Here is an 8,652-nt window from a genome sequence, read left to right as displayed (position 1 = left end):
ACCACATTCGAGTCCTAGGGAATGGGAGAGAGGCTACAGGTTAAAAATAAAAAATCCAAACACCATAATTTGTGGGGCAGAAAGCAGCAGGCTTTAGCATGCCTAGGGGCATGGGAAGAAAGCCCTTGGAACTCCCAGTGGTAAGGTGCCCTTTTGAGGTTCTGTTGGGAGCCTTGAAAGTACAATAAAGGAATCTGAGTCAAACAAGTGGTAGTTCAAAGTACACATGACCAAGGAGAGGCAAGACGTGTTTTGGGATCTCCCAGAAGTAAATGGGTAAGACTGTGAGAGAAGACTCACAGCAGCAAATAGGAATGAGAGAGAGAAAATTCAGTTTCCTATCCTCAGAGTAACTCCATTTTAATCCCTAGGAGTGGCAGGTATATTTTTTCCAAGCCAGTTTCCTTTTTTTTTTTGAGACATAGCCAACAGTTTTCAGTCTCCATAGCATTTAGATGCGGCCATAGCATTGAGTTCTGGCCAGTGGAATATGGATGGAAGTGATGTGTACCACTGCTCTGGGTGGCCTATAGAAACCTCCCTTCACAATCAATCCCCCTTCCCTTTCTGGCTGGTTGAGTGGAGACAACTTCATGGCCCCTCTCCCCAGAGTAACCTAGGGAACCACCTGCTGAAGACAGCAGACCCACAAGATGAGGAGGTCTGCTGGAGAGCACGCTGCATCCCCCCAAGTGCCCCCCCACCCCGAACACCAGAGTGAACTGTCAGGTGAGCAAGAAATAATTGTGTGGTTTTTATTTTATGTCATTTCACTGTATTAAGTCACTGAAATTCCAGGCCTTATCTGATATGCCAGCTAGGAAGCATCTCATTAATAAATTTGCCCAAGTCTCTGTGGCCTGGGGAAACAGGTGACATACCTAACTATAATACCAATTGTTTGTGGGTTTTTTTTTTTAATTAATTTTATTTATTTTTTGGCTGTGTTGGGTCTTCATTTCTGTGCGAGGGCCTTCTCTAGTTGCGGCCAGCGGGGGCCACTCTTCATCGCGGTGCGCGGGCCTCTCACTGTCGCGGCCTCTCTTGTTGGGAGCACAGGCTCCAGACGCGCAGGCTCAGTAGTTGTGGCTCACGGGCCTAGTTGCTTCGGGGCATGTGGGATCTTCCCAGACCAGGGCTCGAACCCGTGTCCCCTGCATTGGCAGGCGGACTCCCAACCACTGTGCCACCAGGGAAGCCCCCTGTGGGTATTTTTTTCTTTCCCTCTTTTACCTATCTTTTGTATGCATATTTTTTACTTTTAGGTAGTCGCAAAGAACGAAACTCTTAAGATTACAAGCTAGAGACTGATGGGCTGGATCAGGGCACAGACTATTTTGTCTGGCCTGTACAGTTATTGTCCGGGTTCACTGTCCACACACACACACACACACACACACACACACACACACACACTTATATCTTGCTTCTCTGGAAAAAGCAGAACATTTCCTAACACTGTTGGCAGCGCTGAATGGAGACCAACACCCCTGTAGACAGAGCAGGGGATCTCTCTCCATGTTTCACCAACCCCACTTCCCCAATTGTACCATGGCCAACCCCCCTCCTCCACTTATGTTTTCTGCCAGGTCCTGGGGCCCTTAGGACTTATTAGCCCTTTTCTTTGGCAAGAGTACTTACATTTTCTGAGAGGTGTTCTTTGGCTCTTTTGTTTCTCTAAATGTTTTCTCCCAATGACTCTCAGACGCCCCTCTAAGCTCTTCTGGGCAGGACAGGGCCCTCTTCATCCTTTTGTTTATCTGCAGCTTCTGCAGTTCTAATGGGCACAGAATCAGCACTTTGTCTGGAACCTTAAACTTGTTAAGCTTCTCCCTTAACCTGCTTGGGGGACTTCTGTCTCCCCAAAATGACCACAGTGGAGTTTTCCTGCTGTATTTCTTTCTAATCCATTTCTAACACTTGTTCAGATATAGAATGTGCAAAGCAAGGAGCATCAAGATGACAGAGGCACCAGGAATTTTAACCCTTCCTCTTGTCCTGGGATATAAACTGTCAATTCCTGCAGACCACGGCCTGCTGTGCTAACGCTGGGAAACAAGGCAATGAATTGAACAATGCAATGATGGGGTGTTCTTTCTCATGGAGAAACTGAAAGAAAGACCACCCTATCATTTGCTCTTCACTGAGACAGAGAAGGGTGGGAAAGTGCAATCTGGAGTGTGGATTAAGCTTCCCTTTGAGGATAACTAGGGTGGTGAAGGGAGTTTCTTTAAAAGTTTAGAAAAAGTAAGGCTTGGCTTAAAAACAAGCACATGAAGTGGGGATTACATTTGGTATCACATAAGTAAGATGCTTTAAAGTAACAACTCATGGGAACAGCCTGGTATCCTTTATGGCCTAAAAAATCTGATGAAGTCGTTTAAATTCTTCTATTATTATCATTTTCGTTTAATTTTTAGAGAATCACAACAAGGCAGTCCCTTTTTCTCATAGTTCTCTCTCTTGACGACCTTACTCAAATCTGAGTTTTTTTCCCCTGAGTCTAAATGAATGCATCAGACCTGTGTTAAGTCAGGGTCAGTTGAGAGAAACGGGCACTATTTAATGGAAGTAATTTCAAATGCCAGCAAAGTTCTGCTTGAGTTTTCCCCATTTCCATCTAGCAAGCTAATTCCCATCTGGCTTCGGTGGCAGCATCTGCCCTTAAGATGACCCTTTTCCCTCTCAGGCCAGAGTTGTGTTCTCAGCTGTGTTTTGGGATTGGATCTCTCCTGGGTTGCCTTCCTGACTGATATGCTTTTCTATGAGTAATATAATCATTCACAGGGTTTTTTTTTCTTTTTCTTTCAGACTAGCTGGGTAATTCGAGTTTCATTTTCCCTTTCTGGATATTTAAAGGCCAGCCTTCAGATCAATTTCATGCATTTGGTCACTGGTGAGGCCAATTCCTTGAGCAGCCTATTTGCAGAACTGGTTCTTTGAGCTCCACCCTGCTCCATCAGCCAGGCCCCTACGTGGCAGGAGTAATGTACCCGGCAAGGTAAGTCTTACAGCATCTAATGAATGGTGGGGCCAGTCTCACTGATGAATTGGTATTTCCAGTGCCAACTGGGTAATGATTGGGGTTTCCACTGAGTATCTAATGTTACCAGTTTGGAAATCTCAGGTATTAACCAAACTACTTCCGACATATTCCATCCTCTGGCTTTCTTCCTTTCTAATAGTGTGCAGAAATAGAGCAAATGCTTATTTCACAAGCCCTGTAATGTGGCAATGGGAAGAGATGGTTTTCTGATAGCTCAGGAATTAGACGATATTTTTTCTACCTCTATGTATGATAGGCGACAAGATTAGGAAGAGGAAAAGCAACTCTGACTACATTTCTCATGCTGTTTTTGGTAATAAGCAAATATGGGGTTTGGATATAAGCTAATTTAATATACATTTATACTGTTGCACATATGTTCCTATTTTTGTGCGTGTTTTATAGAATTTATCTCATCATTTGGTAATCACAACTCATATGCGTGACTGTAATGAGACACTACAATTGACTGACAACAGGCAAAATCCTGTATATGGCAAACGAATGTGATAGTCATTCCAGTGTTTAGTGTATCGTCCCCTACAAAATCCTGTTTGGAAAATGTGAAATTTGGATTTGTATATGCTTTGTTCTAGGTCTGGGAAAAAAAGGCATGTCCTCACTTTAAGCATGTTTCTCAGAGTTTGTCTTTTCTGATGGGAATACCTGATTATTAGTAAAATTAAGGTGTTTGAAAATGATTGCTGGAATGTTTGCAGTTCTTGACGGGAAGGATAGGAAGAGTCTAGGAAGCAAAGAGGCTTCTGACTAATATGATCAAAGAGAATAAAACCCTCCATTTTCTGGCTTCTGTAAATATCAGTGGTCACAGAGGCAGCCAGAGAGTTGAGACAGCAGTTGCAAAGGTATTGTTTCCCTCTTCCTTGGAATCCATACATATTTGGTAACTCTATTTTTTAAAGGAGTAATTGGACTATGTAATATGGTGATTTGAATGTTCCTTGAGGATCTGTCTTTGGTACAAAATTTTTATATAAAAGTTTTCTGTAAAACTTTCACTTTATACAGAGATTTAAATTCAGATCTCAGAAAAGCTAAGGTATATTCTTCTTTTGAATTTCACTCAGTTAATACTCTAGTGAGAGTATTAATGAAGCCATGAAAATACAGTCTCATTAATTCATATTAGCTAATGAGAGAGCTCTGATAGGCACCTCCATGTGCTTTTTTTTTTTTTTTTTTTTTTTTGTATTAGTCTTTTAGACTCAGTCCCTTTCTTTTCTTTGTTTTTCCCAGAGGAAGTATTATGGTAAGAATTTCAAGCCTGGTAGGAGAGGTGGCCCGTACTAGGGATAAAATAGAAAACCAACTTAGAGAAAGGAGGTTTCAAGAACTCATAAGCATGCCTCCTGTTCGGGTTGGAAAGATAAAATCAGTCATTGGGTGACATTTTTTCAGCTTCTGATCCTGAGTTCAGGAGTACATGACATAGATGGAAAAGCATCTTTCAGCTGAGGTTAACTAATAATCATAACAGTAATAGTAAATATTATTAAATGCTGACTGTGTGCCAGACACTGCCAATCACTCCCCCCGGACTATCTTATTTTTACAACAGCTGTATGAGGCAGGTACAATTATTCTATTATATAAGGAAATAGCTTTAGAGAGATTACTCCATTTCATTGATTCTGAAGCAACTTTTTTTTTTTACATTTTATTTTCTCTGATATTTTGTCACAGCTTAAAACTGATAAATTTACAATCGCCGTAGCCAGCCAGCAGCTGCGACAGTTGTCATTGCCTGCTTGGTCATCAACATCAAGAGTGTCAGGATGAAAACTTGCAGAATGTGTGTCAAGTATTTGGAAGAAAGTCCCAGAGGCAGCAGTGGGATTTTAGCCCTCATGAGCTGAATAGCGGTGGGGACGGTGAGAGAGGAAGTACATTAGACTTGCTTAGTATCTTTCCCAAAGTTGGAGTTAAAAGTAGGCCAGCTCTGCAGCACTGTAAAGCCAGCACCTGTGGCTTTAGTCCTCGGTGAATTTTCTTATGAAACGCTGCCCTCTCTGTGCTCTTGATAGTGGAGGACACTGGACAACACGGTGTGAAAAAAACACGGACATCTATGACTCGAGTCTATAGTGACTCCAAAGTGTCAGATCCTACATGCGAACAAGTTTCAGAAATACCTCAACCAATTTCTTTCGCATATATTTTCCTTTTAACATATATACACAGAAGTGATCTATGATAAAAATCTATGGCTAATGCAATTTAAGTTGGCTCTTTCATTAATTCTAAGATAAACTGTTTCACAGATAAAAAGTATTATGTCACAGTTTACCATCACTAGTGTCTTCAGTTCAATCAAATACAGTAAAAGAGATAAAGCTCTGTCTGGCTCCGGAGACCAAGTTCAGAACGTGAGGCCATGGTGTACTCACTAATATGATTTAAAACGTTTGTTTGTTGCAGACAAGCATGGCAAGACCACTAACATCTCTTTGGTGAATACCTCCTGAGACAGAAAAGTAATAATAATACTAATAATTATCATAATGCTATGTTAAATTTATGGTGCACCTTACAGTTTGCATGGCTCTTTCGCTAGTTTAACTTGTTGACTCCTTACAACAATGCTATGAGGTAGGAATTATTATGATCTCTTTCTTTCATGTAAAAGCAGAGTGCCAGATGCTCCTCACATATACTTGCTGAGTTCTGCTGGATTCTCCGGTAAAAGGACTCAGAGGGGAAATATTTGTGCGAGAAGTTTATTGGTCAGCTCTCCTAGGAACAATATCCACTGGGGATGGGCAGGAACAGGACCAGGCAGGGGGGATAAGTTGAGCTGCAGTGAAGTTTGTAATAAAGGCCTCAGGTGATCGCATGGAGAGAGCTCTGGAGTTGGGGTGGCCATTCAGAGTTGTAATTAACTGAGCCGGTGTGGCAGGCCTATGTACCCCTGCATTAAGCAGCCATTGGATGTGGACTGTACCCAGAGGGGACATATGATCTTGGGTAAGGCCACTACCTTGAGTTGATAGCGATTCCTGAAGTGGGTCTCAACTCTGAGCCACCAGCTGTCAGCACTTTTGGCAGCTGTGCTCATGGGCATCTGGCATATCACAGCATCCACCAGAACCTACACCTTGTGCTTCTTCTCTGCACTTGCTTTGTACAGTAAGGCCACTCCATCTGAGAAGAGCTCCTAAGAATTCCGGTAGGTCTCTTTTCCTGGGAAAGCTTAGAAGGAGGGGAATAGTCAGATGAACCTGGTCCCTGCTTCTACAGAAGGAGATAGTCTCCATCTCCTCCTCTCCTACGCATTTCCCTCACCCTTGGCTAGGACCTCTTTCTTTGGTCCAGGTGGCTTACCTGGCGGTGACACAGTCCTTTATCCCTGAGCAGTCTGAGCCCCTGGCCACCACGCCTGTCTCAGGCCACGGCCGCTATACTTTGCTGTCTATTTACTCTCAATGCTGGACGAGTGAGTATTAGGATACACTGCAGCGGATCATATGAGTGATCAAATATCTGCCCTTATTGTGTAACAGCAGTTCTGTCTCCTTCTAATGATCTATCACCCATGATGATAATCTATCACCCATGATGGTCTCTTGGCTTGGGGACCCCAAAGTGCCTGGGTGGCAGATATAGCTGACAGTTTAATGGGACCCTTACCGTCTTCCCTGGTGGAAGCATTCCCCCTAGAGCAACCAGCACTTAAATTCACAGAGCCTGGAGTTTGGGGAATGGGAAATAAAAATTCTTCAGTGAGATATTTGAAGTAATGGAAAGCAAGGATACTCCTGATCCTACCCTTTGTTTCTGTAACAAAACCTCCTATCATCCATCCTAGCTTACAGAGCACAGCCTTCACTTAACTTCTCAATGATGCCGGTGCATTGCTCACCAAGATTTTGTCATGCTTGGAAAATGGAACTCAAAGAAAGTAGCCACGGTGGACCTGAATAAAGAAACTTAAAATCTCTGCAAGACTGGAAGCTATAAAAAATTTGTTTTATAAATAAGGTGTGAGGATATTTTGACAGATCTGCATATAAGGAAAATTTAAATATACAAAGTACTGTATTTGTTTGCTCTTACTTTTCCAGGTCTGAATTATTTTGTTTGTCGAAATCAGGGGTCCACAAACAACGGTCCTCAGGCCAAATCCAGTCTGTTATCTGTTTTTGTAAATAAAGTTTTACTGGAATGGAGCCATGCCATTTGCTTACATATGTCTGCAGCTGCTTCTGTGCTGTAATAATAGAATTGAGTAATGGAACCAGACTGTATTGCCCACAAAGCCTAAAATATTTACTGCCTAGTCCTTTTCAGGAGTCTGCCAACCCCTGGCTTAGCTAGCTGACTTGTGATTAACAATTCATTTGGTCATAAAAGTAATAAGTTTGGTATATTTAGAAAGTTAGTTGTAATTAAGAGCTTTTATTTGAAGGTAACATAGCAAGGTTTTTTAGGAAAAAAATATACTCTTTCTTGTAAATATTTTACTTTTTAATTTATTTTTATTTTTATTACTTTTTTAGTTTGGCTGCATTGGGTCTTCGTTGGGTCTTTGTTGCTGTGCGCGGGCTTTCTCTAGTTGCGGCGAGCAGGGGCTACTCTTCGTTGCCATGTGCAGCCTTCTCAATGCGGTGGCTTCTCTTGTTGTGGAACATGGGCTCTAGGCACGTGGGCTTCAGTAGTTGTGGCACGCAGCCTCAGTAGTTATGGCTTGCGGGCTCTAGAGCACAGGCTCAGTAGTTGTGTTGCATGGGCTTTGTTGCTCCGTGGCATGTGGGATCTTCCCGGACCAGGGCTCGAACCCGTGTCCCATGCATTGGCAGGCAGATTCTTAACCACCGCGCCAGCAGGGAAACCCCTCTTTTAAATATTTTGAGATACATCTCCAGTCCTAGCTGTCTTAGAGATTTCTGGAATGTTCCTCACTTTCTAATTTCTGACTCTTGGCCTGTTTGGTTTGGGTATTTATTCTGTAGCTTGAGCTCATGTCCCACTCGCCCTACCCAGAGGTTGCTAAACTGAGTCTTCTGAGTTCTTGCAGCTTTTTAAATCTTTTTCTGCTGTGCTATCTTTTTAAACACAGTCAAGAGCGTCATCTCCACATTCTGTGCCTCCAGCACTGAAGTTGCAGGGTCCTGGCAGGGACTTGCTTCTCTCATTTGCTGGGAACATTGGACGACAACAGTGTGGATATAAAATTGTGTCTGGCTTCACTCCAGGATCCTTTTTTTCCTCTCCTACGGGGACCAGTGAGGTCGTCAGGGCACATCTGGTACTTTTCACAGTTGCTTGGTGAGGGGCTTCCAGAAACAGGCTCTGCGGCTGGAACCGCAGCTCTCAGCTCTGTCTGCTGCTCCGACTGAGTCAAGCGATAACACCGTCGTCTAAATAGCACTTAAAAGATTTGCCGTCCAGGGTTTTCGGAAGTCCCGAATGAGCAGATTAATATCAGAAAAGCCCCATTTTCCAAGTGAGAACTGAACAAAACAGTCACCCTTCTGTCCTCCCTCACTAATGAATCTGCTGTGGCTGGTCCTGTTAGGGATGAAGGTGGATTATTTTTCTGACCATGAGGGAGGATGGGAGAGGGCAGGGGGAGGGGCTACTGTGTA

General features: G+C 43.1%; 1 long non-coding RNA gene across 1 annotated transcript in view; it reads left to right on the top strand.

Moving 5' to 3' along the window:
• Positions 1 to 702: 702 nt before the first annotated feature.
• LOC309647314 overlaps positions 703 to 8,652 on the top strand; it is a 51,743-nt gene continuing 43,793 nt past the window's right edge. The window contains exon 1 of the long non-coding RNA XR_014255954.1: positions 703 to 3,001. This is a non-coding gene — a long non-coding RNA (uncharacterized lncRNA). The remainder of the gene's footprint in view (positions 3,002 to 8,652) is intronic.

Source organism: Balaenoptera physalus, assembly GCF_965194825.1.
Source record: "Balaenoptera physalus genome assembly, chromosome: 18".
Taxonomy (NCBI): Eukaryota; Metazoa; Chordata; class Mammalia; order Artiodactyla; family Balaenopteridae; genus Balaenoptera; species Balaenoptera physalus.
This window is presented reverse-complemented; position numbering and strand designations above follow the sequence as displayed.